This window comes from Chinchilla lanigera, unplaced genomic scaffold, assembly GCF_000276665.1.
Source record: "Chinchilla lanigera isolate Chin_1 unplaced genomic scaffold, ChiLan1.0 scaffold00004, whole genome shotgun sequence".
In the NCBI taxonomy this organism is placed as follows: Eukaryota; Metazoa; Chordata; class Mammalia; order Rodentia; family Chinchillidae; genus Chinchilla; species Chinchilla lanigera.
In genome coordinates, this window is record NW_004955405.1 from 33,599,796 (window position 1) to 33,612,745 (window position 12,950).

The 12,950-nt window shown below is 36.5% G+C and overlaps 2 long non-coding RNA genes across 4 annotated transcripts in view; both read left to right on the plus strand.

Annotated features, from left to right (window-relative positions):
• LOC102013686 overlaps positions 1-445 on the plus strand; it is a 28,823-nt gene extending 28,378 nt beyond the window's left edge. The window contains exon 3 of one of the 2 annotated variants that reach the window (XR_259425.1): positions 310-445. This is a non-coding gene — a long non-coding RNA (uncharacterized LOC102013686). The remainder of the gene's footprint in view (positions 1-309) is intronic. The other variant, XR_259426.1, reaches the window with a different exon arrangement.
• A 2,451-nt stretch (positions 446-2,896) lies between these two features.
• The window catches only part of LOC102014006, a 66,217-nt gene continuing 56,163 nt past the window's right edge, over positions 2,897-12,950 (plus strand). For both annotated transcript variants that reach the window (XR_259427.2, XR_001236072.1), the window contains exon 1: positions 2,897-2,973. This is a non-coding gene — a long non-coding RNA (uncharacterized LOC102014006). The remainder of the gene's footprint in view (positions 2,974-12,950) is intronic.

Here is a 12,950-nt window from a genome sequence, read left to right on the forward strand (position 1 = left end):
TGGTTTTTCACTTTCAAGAAGACTTTTGATTTTGGAGAAGTTCTAAAATTGACACTTAAACTTTGATAGGTTTTACCATTTGCCTATTTCCTTCAAAAAATAAATACTGTGTGCAATATATGAGTTAGCTGCGGAAAAGCTAAGGAAATTACATTCAAATTATCTCTAAAAATAGATGTGCATATTATCTTTAAATAGCTATTAAGTGGCTCAGAAAAAGCAAGCAATTTTAACATCTTCCAAAAATACGAACCACATTTCCCTACAGGATGAAGTTGTGCTTAATCGCTTATGCTTTAATTCATTCAGAAACTACACGATTATTGTTGCTATATTTTGTTAGAGAGGAAGGAGAGGCTATTTCTACAGGTGTCATGAAAAATCAATACTGAGCCACGGATTATTGGATCCTATAGAACCATGGAGACACGGCAGTGAAATTCTTCCAAAGGTGAGTAGGGACATTGATTTTCCTTCTCATGCCTGAAGAAATATGACAAAGGGAATAGAGGCTAAATCTGGATTGGAAACAAGTGTGATTTGAAACTATATCTGCAAAAATTAGTAATGATTTTCCCAACAGATAAATTTGGTTATCTCATTATAATTATGGTATATAAAATTACCTCATTTATGTTTCTTAGAGTTGCTTTTTAAAATTTCTTCAATACCTTTGAAAAAATAACAACTCCTTGGCTGACATTCTATGTGTTATTCATATTCAATAATTTCCTTGTGGAATATTTGTTTTACACAATATAAGACAATGCTTCTCTTACATCTTTAACCAAAGATGCAGTAATCTTTCAGTCTCTAAGCAAAAGTATGTTATTTGTACAGTCTAACTTAAAAATATGCGTCTATCACTAACCTTCCTTGCTTAAAACTGTATATTTTCCAAACTACTTGTGCTAGGAGTTTTAGATACATATTTACTTGTTTGCTTACTTATTTTATAGTTTCTTCTAGATTTCTCAGAGCTGAAAATCTATATATAATGTGTTGGCTGTTTTACTGCATTGCTTAGCATTCCATCCATGCAGGCAGACGGTGTTCCTAGGTCGGAAGCATAAATCCCATGGGAAGTCAGCTAAAGAACATTTTATGCATCACTCATCCTATTATGAGCCCTGTGCTCTTCCATCTCTCTACAAGGTAAGAGATTTATTATGAGTTGGCTTCCAGAAGCAGAAAATGTTGTATGCTAATGGGTCTTGCTTCAGTGTGTAAGTTTTTATAAACTGAATGGAGAGTATAGAAATAGTTTTATAAGCAATAGAATAATTGGAACAATTTAAGTTACTCACACACACACTCTAGTGTGCTCATCTGTCCCCAGGTAGCACTTGGTAGTTCCACTCAGGAACACACATTCTGTAGTACTGTCTACCTCATGGGAAGTGAGGTAGTAAAGTCGTCATTTTTATGATGAATTTGAGCAGAGTAGATGATTAAAGGAAGATAATTCGGGCTTTAAAGTAGAAAATTTCCAGACAACGGCCTTGCTTTGTTAAGAGAGGGATATAATTCAAGTTATAGTAACTTATGGGATCAGGCTGATTATAAGAAAGTTAAAATACAAAATTATAGCAAGTGAATAGTAATGTATGTTATGATTTTAGTATTTATTTATTTTTTATTGACTAGCGGAAAGTTCTTATTCTTTTTTCCTTAATCTGAACTTTCAGACTGCCTGAAACAACAAAAATTGTCCATAATTTTAATTCTACTTTGACTCTGGTTGCATCCAAAGACAATGTTCTATTAAAGAGACTATTGCAAAGATAGTATTAATGAAATAACTGGAAAGTGCAAGATTTTGATTCTCCATTCGATGAGGTAAGAGGGCATCCTGTCTCATAGAATTTCACTTGATTATATCATTTGTCCCATTCTCAAGAAAGTTGACATTTACTGCTGTGCTACAGAAACATATTATAACTCTCATATAGGCTGTCTAAACTGTAACCAATTTGATACTTAAGGCTGGGCTATTTAATGGTTTTATTTATGTATAAGTCAAATTATTTGTGCTCTCTTTCCATCCTTTACAGCTTAGAAAACTCAGTATATCGTGCACTGTATTTAAATAAAATATAAATTATATACATTTTAATTACTTTGGGGAAAAGACATACTGTTTCTAATTCTTGCTGAAGTTTAACTTTTAATGTGTGAATTCTCGCATGTGAGCAAGCCAAAGCCAATAGCTTATCTTCGAGGGTTGTAAAGTTAAAAGGGGAAATAAAGATTTCATGGTAAGTGGCAGCCTCGTGTTTCCTGTTATAAAAATATGTTTGATAAAAAGAAAACAAAGTACAAAAGTCAACGGCAAGATGATGAAGAAGCATAAATAAAGTTCTAAGTGCCCATGTATATGACGAGAGGGTGCTCTAATAGCTCACTGTCTTTATGCAGTACATATGCTATAATCCGTCCAAGTGGAAATACTTTTGTTTTGTAGTTCAAAAGTATTAGTACTGGCAACATTGCCACCCTGTATGCTTAAGCTAAAATTTCCCATAATATCTTAAATACGTGATCGGCATCTGAACAATGTGATGTTGTCATTCTTCTTTTTGATTAAGCCTATCGTATGATCCTTTCCAAAACGTTGCAAAGATGAATACCTGCTACATACCTTGTGGTTTGTAAAATATCATAAACTTTTGAGGGAAGAGGAGCAAATGAACTAAGGCATAATTATCTCCCATGTGAAAATAGCCTGGGATACCAATGCTATGGAACCCAATGTCTGCCTCATTGGCATTTTCTTTGCTGCTTTGTCTCCTTCTGGTTTCCTGGCTCCTTCTCTCTGCAGCTTCCCCTTGACTCCTCCATTGTATTCTGGTTGGCAGTTAAAGGACAGAAACAGCAATAAGATTGTCTGGTTACATTTTCCCAGTCCTGCCAGCTGGGAGTTAAGCTGACTAACGTCGTGAAAGCCTGGCCCATTTCGTTCACAGCAGGAAGGTAGGTAAAAGCATTTCAGTATTAAAATACACACTTTGTTTCTTCAGCTTCTTGGTCTAATTTTTCTTCTTTGTCAGTTGGAGGGAGAAATGAAAGTAGGTTGGGGATCAAATGCCTGGGGTATTTAATCAAATACCCAGGAACTCCTGATCATACGATGCAGAAATTTTACTTTCGAGGATCACCATGGTGGATTTTGTCAAGTCAAATAGGTGTCCCTTTCTACCCAGTATGTTGTTGGTCTATTTCCTACTACTGCTTAATTGACATGTAGTGGAAGAATCCCAGATTACTGTAATAACTCCTGGGTTATTGGAAATTAAATGGACAAGGTAAACATTCCCATGAAATATACACATCGTCAGGTGGTATGCTTCTTTAGATGGTACTTTTTACATGTCCTTGTTTGTTTCTATTAGAACAAGAAATTGAGACTTACATTACACTATGTTCCATTAATTTGATTCCTGTTTATTAATTGGTGAGTATAAACCTCCTTGCATATGGGATGGAACTCATTGATCAAGCAATATCACATAAGACATCACTATATTGATTCTTGACCTTCCTATCTTGCACCGTGCTATGCTGAATGCCTTGTCCTTGGGTCCTTGCAGATAACAGCTTAGTGGGTAATGGGTGAGGGAAGGTATTAGCTCCTTTCCTGAGCGGCTGCAGGCTGTGGAATATCTCCTCAGAGGGAAATTTCCTTGCAAATGGTGAAATTGGGATGAATGATACCAGTTTGCATTCATACAGAGTATATTTTTAAGGAAGTTTAGGTCCCTCTACAGCAGTCATCTAGGATGAATGAATGTAATACAGTTACATTTATGGTGGGAAAACCGAAGTTCTGAGATATGTCAGATCACTGTGATAATGCCATCGCTCATTTTATGAATGAATCAAAGCGTTCCTCTGCTGTTGTCCATATGCTTCTCTATTGAAATAAATTTTACAAAGCCTCTATTTTTACCTGGAGCTAGAGCCCCTGTGTTTGTGCTTTCTTACCCTGAAGTGTATGTCTGGTGTTTTTTGGTTTATATCTATAAGCATTCCTATAGATATTTCTTATCAGATGGGATCAAATGTGCATAGGAAGTGCACTGGAAAAATATGAGTTTTCTGAAGCTTTAGCAAGAAAAGTATGAACAAATAAAATCCAACAGACACCTGTACTATGGCTTTATCTAAAATCAAGGGCATGTGGTCCTTTCTATGTTATCAGTTAGACAAATCTTTTAGCCAGTTTGTCTAACTTGACAAATATTTTCTATCTATAAATATTTTTGGGGGTTCCACAGGGAATCTTGGATATTCATTTATTTTTAAAAGAAACTTCAAGATCAATAAATTCAAAATATTTCAAAGTTATTTCTCTGCTTAACTACAGCCACGCTGTCATGGATATTGCCAGATTCATTCAGAACCTGGACAGGGCCATTTGGGCTAAAATTTAGAGCTGCAAGTGTTCTTGTTGCTGAAGAGCCTGAGGCCTCACCATTGTCTAGTTAGTTTTCCCTTTTCAAAACATTTTTTTCGAGAAGGTCCTGGAAGAGAGTAAAGTTTCGAGAAATGGGTATAAGAATTTTAAAAAAATTTCTCTTTCTCGTACGTTAAAATGCTAGAGAACAAAATGTCTTTTGTCTGCGTTTTAATCAAATAGTTACATGAAATGTAAGTCACGGTGTCATTGTCAGGATGACAGTAAGGGAAGGAGGCAGTCATACTTCAGCTAGTATGGCTCTTGCAAACCCATTAGGCTAATAAGCTTCCAGTAAGCTTCCAGCTAAAAAGATGCTCCATTTCTCTCCAATGTGGCATAAAGAGCACAGTCCTCTTGAACAGATTCATTTGTAAATATGAAGGTCAGTGTTCCATGATCCAGGGCAGATATCTGCATACACATATTCATTAGTGCATTCCCGTTCAAATTCATCAGCCACATAGTAAAAATAGTGCAGGGGAGAGAACAAGGATTCCTCTGGGTCCTTATAGGAGTTGCTGTAAAAAGATAATAGGGAAAGATCATTTTTATTTTAAAGCTTAGAAGTTCATTTACATTTTGCCTTCTTTTCCATTGTGTATCATAATTACTTTATTATAAAAAAGTGTTTTAATTGCTTACGCTGGAGAGAAACTGGAATTTGCAGTGGGTGTTTGCCCTTTTGTGACTCTGACAGAACTCAGGATGGGGACTTGGGCTTCCTTGTTTTGCGGTCTAGAATACTGGTGTGTGTGAGGTGGTGTTTATGGTGTGATATGAAGAAAATATGGCAGCTTCAGTTTAGTACATAAACGTACTGGTTAAATTGTAGTTGGCATGACTGGTCTGAATTCCTGCTCTACTGGTTGCTAGCTGTGTAAACAGTTTCTAAACCTGATTCCTCATCTATAAAATGAGAAAAGTAATCATACCCACTCCGTAGGGTGTCTGTAAAGATTAAATGGGACAGTGAACCTAAAGCACAGTGCTTTGCATATGGTAAAAGGCCGGTAAATGTGAGCTCTCTGTGATGCTTAGGATTGCAATTATTTATTGTGTGTCTACATGTGCATACATGTCATACATGCACATTTGTGATATAATGTATTTTTATTCAAAAGCTGTTGGCTCACCTTACGGAAGTCGTGAAAAGGCATTATCTGCCTTCAGCACTGGCAGCTGCTATTGAGCAGGTGCACTCTCTTCTTACTCCTTTCCAATGCCCCACGCTCTGTTTCTCTGTCCCCCTCTGCCCAGGAAAACCTCCTTTCAAGTCTGGACTTGCAGTTCCTGCGCACAAAGGTCTAGAGGACTGCTCACATTTGGGGTGCTGCCCTTCAGACTTACCAAGGATCAAATACAGATCTGATGAGATTGCAGACACTGGGGGCAGCTGGTGGGACTGGTCTGATGGTGTGATCTTCCCCTTGCCCTCTAGACCTCTCCCCAGAGTGGTAACTGTGAACTGGGCTGAGGGGGAGGGTTAGTGCAGCCACTGAAGATACCTGCAGGGTTTCTCTGTGGGATTCCTCTGACATCCTCAAAGCTGCCTCTCTCTAACCCTGGGGCCAGTTAGCAATGTCTGTCAGCATTTCCTTTTTTTTTTTTTTCTTTTTTATTTGTGTCTGTGGGTTTTGAAACTTGTCATGCCTTAGCAGCAAGCTTAAATCCTTTGAATATTTTTCCCTAATATTCTTTATTTTTGGATATACAGCAATTTTTTTCTGCCCATATCTTGTCCATATATTTATTCTTAGTTGTCCATTTATTTCTTTCACAAAGGCTTCTATTCATGATTTAAAGTTTTTTCACACCTTCAACTATTTTTATGAGACATTATCCTGAAAATGCATTCTCCTTTTTTATGTAACTTGCTTCACTTGTGTTGTCTGTGCATGGGGTTTAGGATTTAAATGGCTAGGTTCAAGTTTTAGGAGCGCCTTCAATAGAGATTTATACTTGGACAATCATTTTGTATCTCAGCCTTATCAGTGATGTGGGAAATTTTTTTTAAAAATGTGCCTGCACATAGTTTGCAAAAATGAAATCAGATTATAGTATTTTGTAAACTCAAAAGTAGTGTAGGAGCGCTTTTCTTTTTTGTCTTTTTAATGCATTCCAACAATACCCTTTAAATAGTTCCTTTTTTCAAAAAGAAATGAAGCGACCCATTATATGTGGTAATTTATGGATGAAGAGACAGGACTATCTCTCTTTGGCATTTTCCCCATTTCCAGAAATAGCTGGTCTCTTCATTCCTACAATATGACTGTCAGAAACTAACTCCAGCGTTGTGTCATTTAATGCAGAGACAGCCCAGAAGAGAATGTTTTCAAATGTAAATAGTACAGGAAAGATGTCCACTATTAAACAGAAAGGGCCCTATTGATGAGCTACATCAGAGTCCAGATCATTCTTTGAGCATCTGCATAAGGCTGAGATACCCAAACACAATCAGAAGTTTGGACTGAGGCCATGAAACATGATTATTTTTAGGATGCTCTACACAAATGAGAAAAGAAGACAGTTAATACTTATTAAGTGCCTGTAAAATAACTTTGGTAATCATAACCGTTAACTTTGATGTTTTGGTAGACACTGAATAAGCACCAGCTAGACTTTACCAAGTTACCTCATCCTTAAACTACTCTATAGCATATTATTATTCTTGTTGTACAGCTGAAGGATCTCTGATGCTGAAGCCAATGCTTGGTGCGTTTTTCCTAAGGATCTGGAGCAACAGATGTCATTTAGTGCATTTTGCAACTGAAGTCATTGGAATACAGGAGCTTTTGATAACTTGTCTACACAGCTCTTGGTGGAAGAGCTGGGAGCTCGTGATGTTGACCTGTCCCTCCACACTGTATCATACTACCTTTCGGAATGCTTTTGTTCTTTTTCTTTTTCCTTTTTCCCTTCTCTAGTGGTGCTGGGGAGTATTGTAGGCAGGGCCTTGTGTATCGTAGGCAAGCATTCTGCCACTGGGCTACATCGCTCACCCTCTTTTTTTTTTTTTCTTGTAATGTTTCTTCCATTGTAGATACTTTCGTAAAGTAGAACAAAATGCAATTACTAGAAAAATAAAAGACTGGCATACAAAACACAAACTCTGCTTTTTCTTATCACATTTAGGAGTCATAAAATGAATGTGTCCCAGGGCTGTAGATGTTTCTAATGCTTGCTTGTGATTTCCATGCTGATCTTGTGGTGGTCTGGTAACATAACCAGTAAACACAATACCTACCCACACGTGAAGTCTTGAGGAGTGTTGCTGTAGGCCTTTGGTAAATAACCTTGCTAAAGAGAAGGCAGTTTCCTCATTCATGGGCAGATGTCCTGTAGCCTGAGTTTCAATTTCAATATTTACCAATGAGGCCTTGGATAATACCCAGGTAGGAAATATACTAAAATTCACTTAAAAGTCATTGCCTCTTCTTTCTTGTTGTTTTTATCTAACCCAAGTTAAATAGAATGTCTTAGCAATATACCCACAAGAATTAAATTAATTTTGTATAGTATGTGTCTATTACTTGAAGGCCTACTGTCTCATAATTTATATAACCAAGAAAGGAAGACCACTGTAAATTAGCTCATTTGATGCAATAGAGATATCACTATATTGCAGGTATATTGCTTTTCTCTCCAGAGGACAGGCTCATTGTTGTGTTGATTAATTAATATTCTTTTCCACTGTATTCAAGCTGGTTCAAGAAATTTAAAAAAGCATGATGACAAAAAAAGCAGAGCAAACGTTGCTGGTTAGTTCCCACAGTGACCAGAAAAATGGTTTTCTTTTTCTTGCTGACAAAGCAAATTATCTTACTGTCAGTCTTTTTCCCAGCATTAAATAAATTGTAAAACAGAATGGCCGGGAATAGTACACCATGTTTCCCAGGGAAGTAGAGGAACTATAGCAGGAATCTATCTTTGCATCCATCAATAGAAATCTTAATGGAAAATTGATAAGACAAAAAGGATTAATAAATAAAAAGTTAACAATCACTCTTTTTATGTTTATCTAGCAACTAGATTTCAAGACAACATGTAGTTTGATTCCTGGCTCACCTTTCTAAATGCAAAACTGGATTTTGGAGCCTTGTATTAAATTGATGTTTGCTCTGGTTGTGACTAATCTCAATTGAGCTTTAGCTTGAAGAAAGACAGGTGCTAGGTTTGAGAATCTGTTTGGATCAATCATTGTGTGTCATGTGTTATAACCAGGTTAATTGTACAGCTTCCTTTGCAATCAATGGGGGTAAAAATAATGGTAGAGCAGTTGGTGATCATTATGTTACCTACCATAGTGTTCTGACATTCAAATGAAGCTCCATTCTCTTTATAATTTTTTTTTAATGAAGAGGGAAGGATGGTCCCAGTCCTACAAGACTATATGATTAGCTTGTTGTAGTAACTCTGTGGGCTGGAAGGAGCAGAAACCTAAAATCTATTGTGTCAGTCAGCTTCTCCAGAGCTGTGATGAAATATCTGAGGATAATGATTTAGAGGAAAATTTATTTTGGACCACAGTTTCAAAGGTTTCTATCCATTGTCATTTTGGTTTCATAGCTTTTGGATTTCTGGTGAGACAGCATGTCATGGAGGGAGAGAAAAGGGAAGAAGAGAACTGTTCTTGTCTTAAGCAATATTCTCATCCACTATTTGGATTTAATGTTGTCATGCAAACATTATTTATGGCACACCCACTATGTGCCAGGTCCTATGGGAGACTGCTAGATCTTGGAAATAGACCTGTGAGGACTTGCCTCCACCCACTAGGAGTGTGGAGAGACATACAAATACAAAGATAGATGTGGGACTTTGTAGCACTTGCTATAATAAATTAAAAGACTGACTGTTCTACGAATGTACAAGTGACAAACTTGGATGGCTAAAGTTAGGAGGTGCTTCACAAAATAACTGACATTTAGCCAAGATATGAACAAGCAAAAAAGCATGTGATTACCCATGGACTCTCGTCATTCAGGACCTATTTTCCTGGGATTGTTCATCTCCCAGTAGAAGGACTGAGCTTTTTCACGGAATCTTTTATATTCTTTTCCTGCTTCTCTATACCGCATTCTTTGCATCTATCCAGTAGTAAGAGTTAATGTAGTTAAAAGCAACATACTATTTATGATATCAGAGCTCTTTCCTGCTGTCTTTGCCATCTTACCAACAGCTTCTTTCTACTATCAAAAATTTAGCATCTGTTGATTATTTTTACTGTCTCTTTCTTTTGACAAAATTCATCATGAATTAGTGAATTTATTTAGGATCTGTAAGATATAAAACACCTACGCTAGCATTTAATTAAAAAAAAACAATATGTTATATGTATTCATTTTGATGTATAAAACCTTTGAGAAAATGAAAGATTTTGTTTGAAAAAATAATTAATATTGTGTAGGGGGCTTAGATGTAGTTTTAAATTTTAAATCCTCCCTACCACCACTTTTAAAGAAAGCCAAAGGGAAAATGTGATGTATGTTAAAAATAAATAAATAAAATAAATAAGCAAACCCTTTGGGGAGCAGCACTATACCCCCGTGTATTACTGCTAACTGCAAACCGGACAGGATGAATAAAGATAAAAGATAATGTTGAACAACTAGAAAAATTGCTCAAGTGAGCTCTATAGTCCGCTTCACAATATTTGGCTTCACATTAGACTTTGCTGAATTTTAAAGTCATTAATAAGTGACAATACCACAGAGAATGTCAGCTAAAGTGTGATTGCAGCAAAACTTAGGTCCAGAAAGTGGCCAGAGTGAATCTCAGTATTTCATTTTTGTATAGGTATATACTCTGTCTCTGTCCAGAATACTGCAGTTCTCACATGCAGACCTGAGCATCTAAAGATGCTGATAGGCAGTGCTTGATGAATGTCAGTTGCTGTTCTTTTAAGAGAGATTAATGCAATTTAAGCAGTTTTTTAAAAAATAGACACAAAAACTTGGCCCCATGCCTACAAGTGAGCTAGACATAGTCCTCAAAATTGGAGACACTACAGTGAAAGAGTCCCTCTCTATATTGACCACTTTAGCCCAAAGGTCTAGTTTCAATCACGGATTTCACCATCGTCTTCATGTGTAGTGTTTTTTAACAGCACATTAAACACTGTGACATGGTAAGTACAGCCTACAGTGGGATGACTAACGAAGGACCTTCAGGTTAAGGTGTATGTGAGAACATTTCCTTAGGAAGCTGAGGTGTCTGATTGGAGCTCAGGGTTGGTAGAAGCCAGGCAGCTTGACTAAAGTTCAAGGTTGAATGAATTTGGAAACTAGGGATAGGATAGCATGGGAGAAAGTGCTGAGCAGAGGTGAGAGCCGGAAATGGGTGTCATCACTGAATAGACCTCTTGGCGAAATCCCAGCATCCAAGAATTGAGGTGAAGCACGGAACTGGGACATATCAACTCAGATAGCTGGGTGTGTCCCTTGGTGTCTCATGGTTTCTTTCCCCTAATCTGTCAAATGAAAGTGATACATTCTTTGCCTAATTTGGAGTGACAGCAGATGGTACAGGAATATGAAAGTACTTTGTAAGCAATGAAATATATAAGGTTTGATAGTTTATGTTGATGGGTACTTGCAAAGAAAAACCATTTGGGGAAGATTGTCCCAAACTATGAATCATTCCTGGAAGACCTAGATGAGAGATGATGAACTCCAGTGAGCTAGGAGAGTGACATTAATGCAGGCATCTCAATCAGGACAATGATTTGGAATACTGGGGACTGGTAAACTGGAAAAGGCTGGCCTTGACTGAAAATCAGTGTGTTGTCATGTGATGATAGATATCTCAGTGTTGCATCTAATTTAGCTCATTAATTTCTAAAGATCTGAATTTGAAGCTGGGAATTTAGATATTTATGTGAACTTTACTGGTGATTTATTCAAATAATGAAAACATAAGGTGGGTCAATGTGACACCCCCTACTCTTCAACACATGCACACACAAATCTGTGAATTTGGGCTGGTGCACTGTGACCTCAGATTCAGACAAACAAAGGAAAATAAACACATCCCTGGTCATTTGAAATTAACATCAATGTCACAGAAGTGAGCCTCTCTCCTGGATGCAAAGAGACAGAATACAGAGCTTAAATACCGAGTGTAAATGGCACTCTTTATGTTCCTTGTTACTAGACTGCTAAGGCGTTCTGCTTACTTACTGCTTCATCTTTTCCCTTTTCTATAAAACCTAATGTATCCCTCAGAGCCAGATTTGCTGACTTCTACACTGGCTATGTCAGTCTTCTGTTCACATGTTTTCTAGTAGTTCTCTTATATTCTGTGTCAAAATCAAGTTTGTGACATCAGCCAGCTTCCTTTTGTTTTGTCTTTCTGCTTGCTTGTTTCCCAGATCTATTCTCTCTGTTCTCCCTTTTATTCTCTATACCTTGTTAACATCCAGCTGTGTAGTTTTTCTTTCCATGCAGATTAAATCTGAAAATCTTTTTTCTTGGCTCTTACCTCTGAGAGTTCTTTAAAACCACAAATACACAAATGCAGGGTCTGTGGTTGTTTCTAATGGACTCCCAGAAATTTTCTTAAGGAGCAAGGAATGTGAACCTTGTTAATTGTTTATTATTATGGCTCAGTCTTATTATGCTATGTTAAGTATTGCGCCAGCTGCATGTAGATGTAAATACTTGACTACAAACACATAGCCGCACATATCCTTTAATACTGGGTTTAATCTGAACATTAAAGACTAGGTTTCCTAAAATACTCTTCTCAGTTTATGTTTGCCTTTTTACCACAGTATTAAAATATTGCCCTAAACTGTTATTAGCAAAGTAATCTGCATTTAATGGGAGTAGTATCATAAAATCTTCTGTTATTTTTAGCTTTTATATTACCAATAAAAAAGATTTGGAGTATGGTATTGTTTTTATGGATATGAAAAAAAAGATTCATTGGGGAAAAATCGCATTGGTGGATATATTTATTTTTATATATATATTTTTTACCATTTCTTGGGTGTCCTAATGTATATGGTTTCAAACTTCAATTTGATTTATATCCAAGATAGGAGTAGAAGAAAAATAAGTGGTTTCTTTCAACTTATTTCTCTACTGAATTCTACTCTTTCGATGCATGGAAAAGAACTCTAGGATTTACTGTTGATGATTAAGAAGGAAATGGTAAAGGAAGTAATATAAGGAGGATTACCTTTCTAGAAACCTTGGCCATCCCTGGTATGGAGACTTTCATTTTAATCTTCATGTTATGTTCACTTTTATTTCACTGGACTAGACATGGCTTGTGAAAGCTTTTAATTGGAAAATATAATAGTTTCCTCCATATCTGTGGTTTCCAAGATGTTCTGGAAGTGCCTGAAACTTTATATAACATCAAACCTTATATATACTATGTTTTTTCTTATAAATCACACCTATGATAAAGTTCAATTTACAAATTAGGCATAGTGAAGATTAACAACAATAACTAATAACAAGATAGAACTATTATGACAATAGAG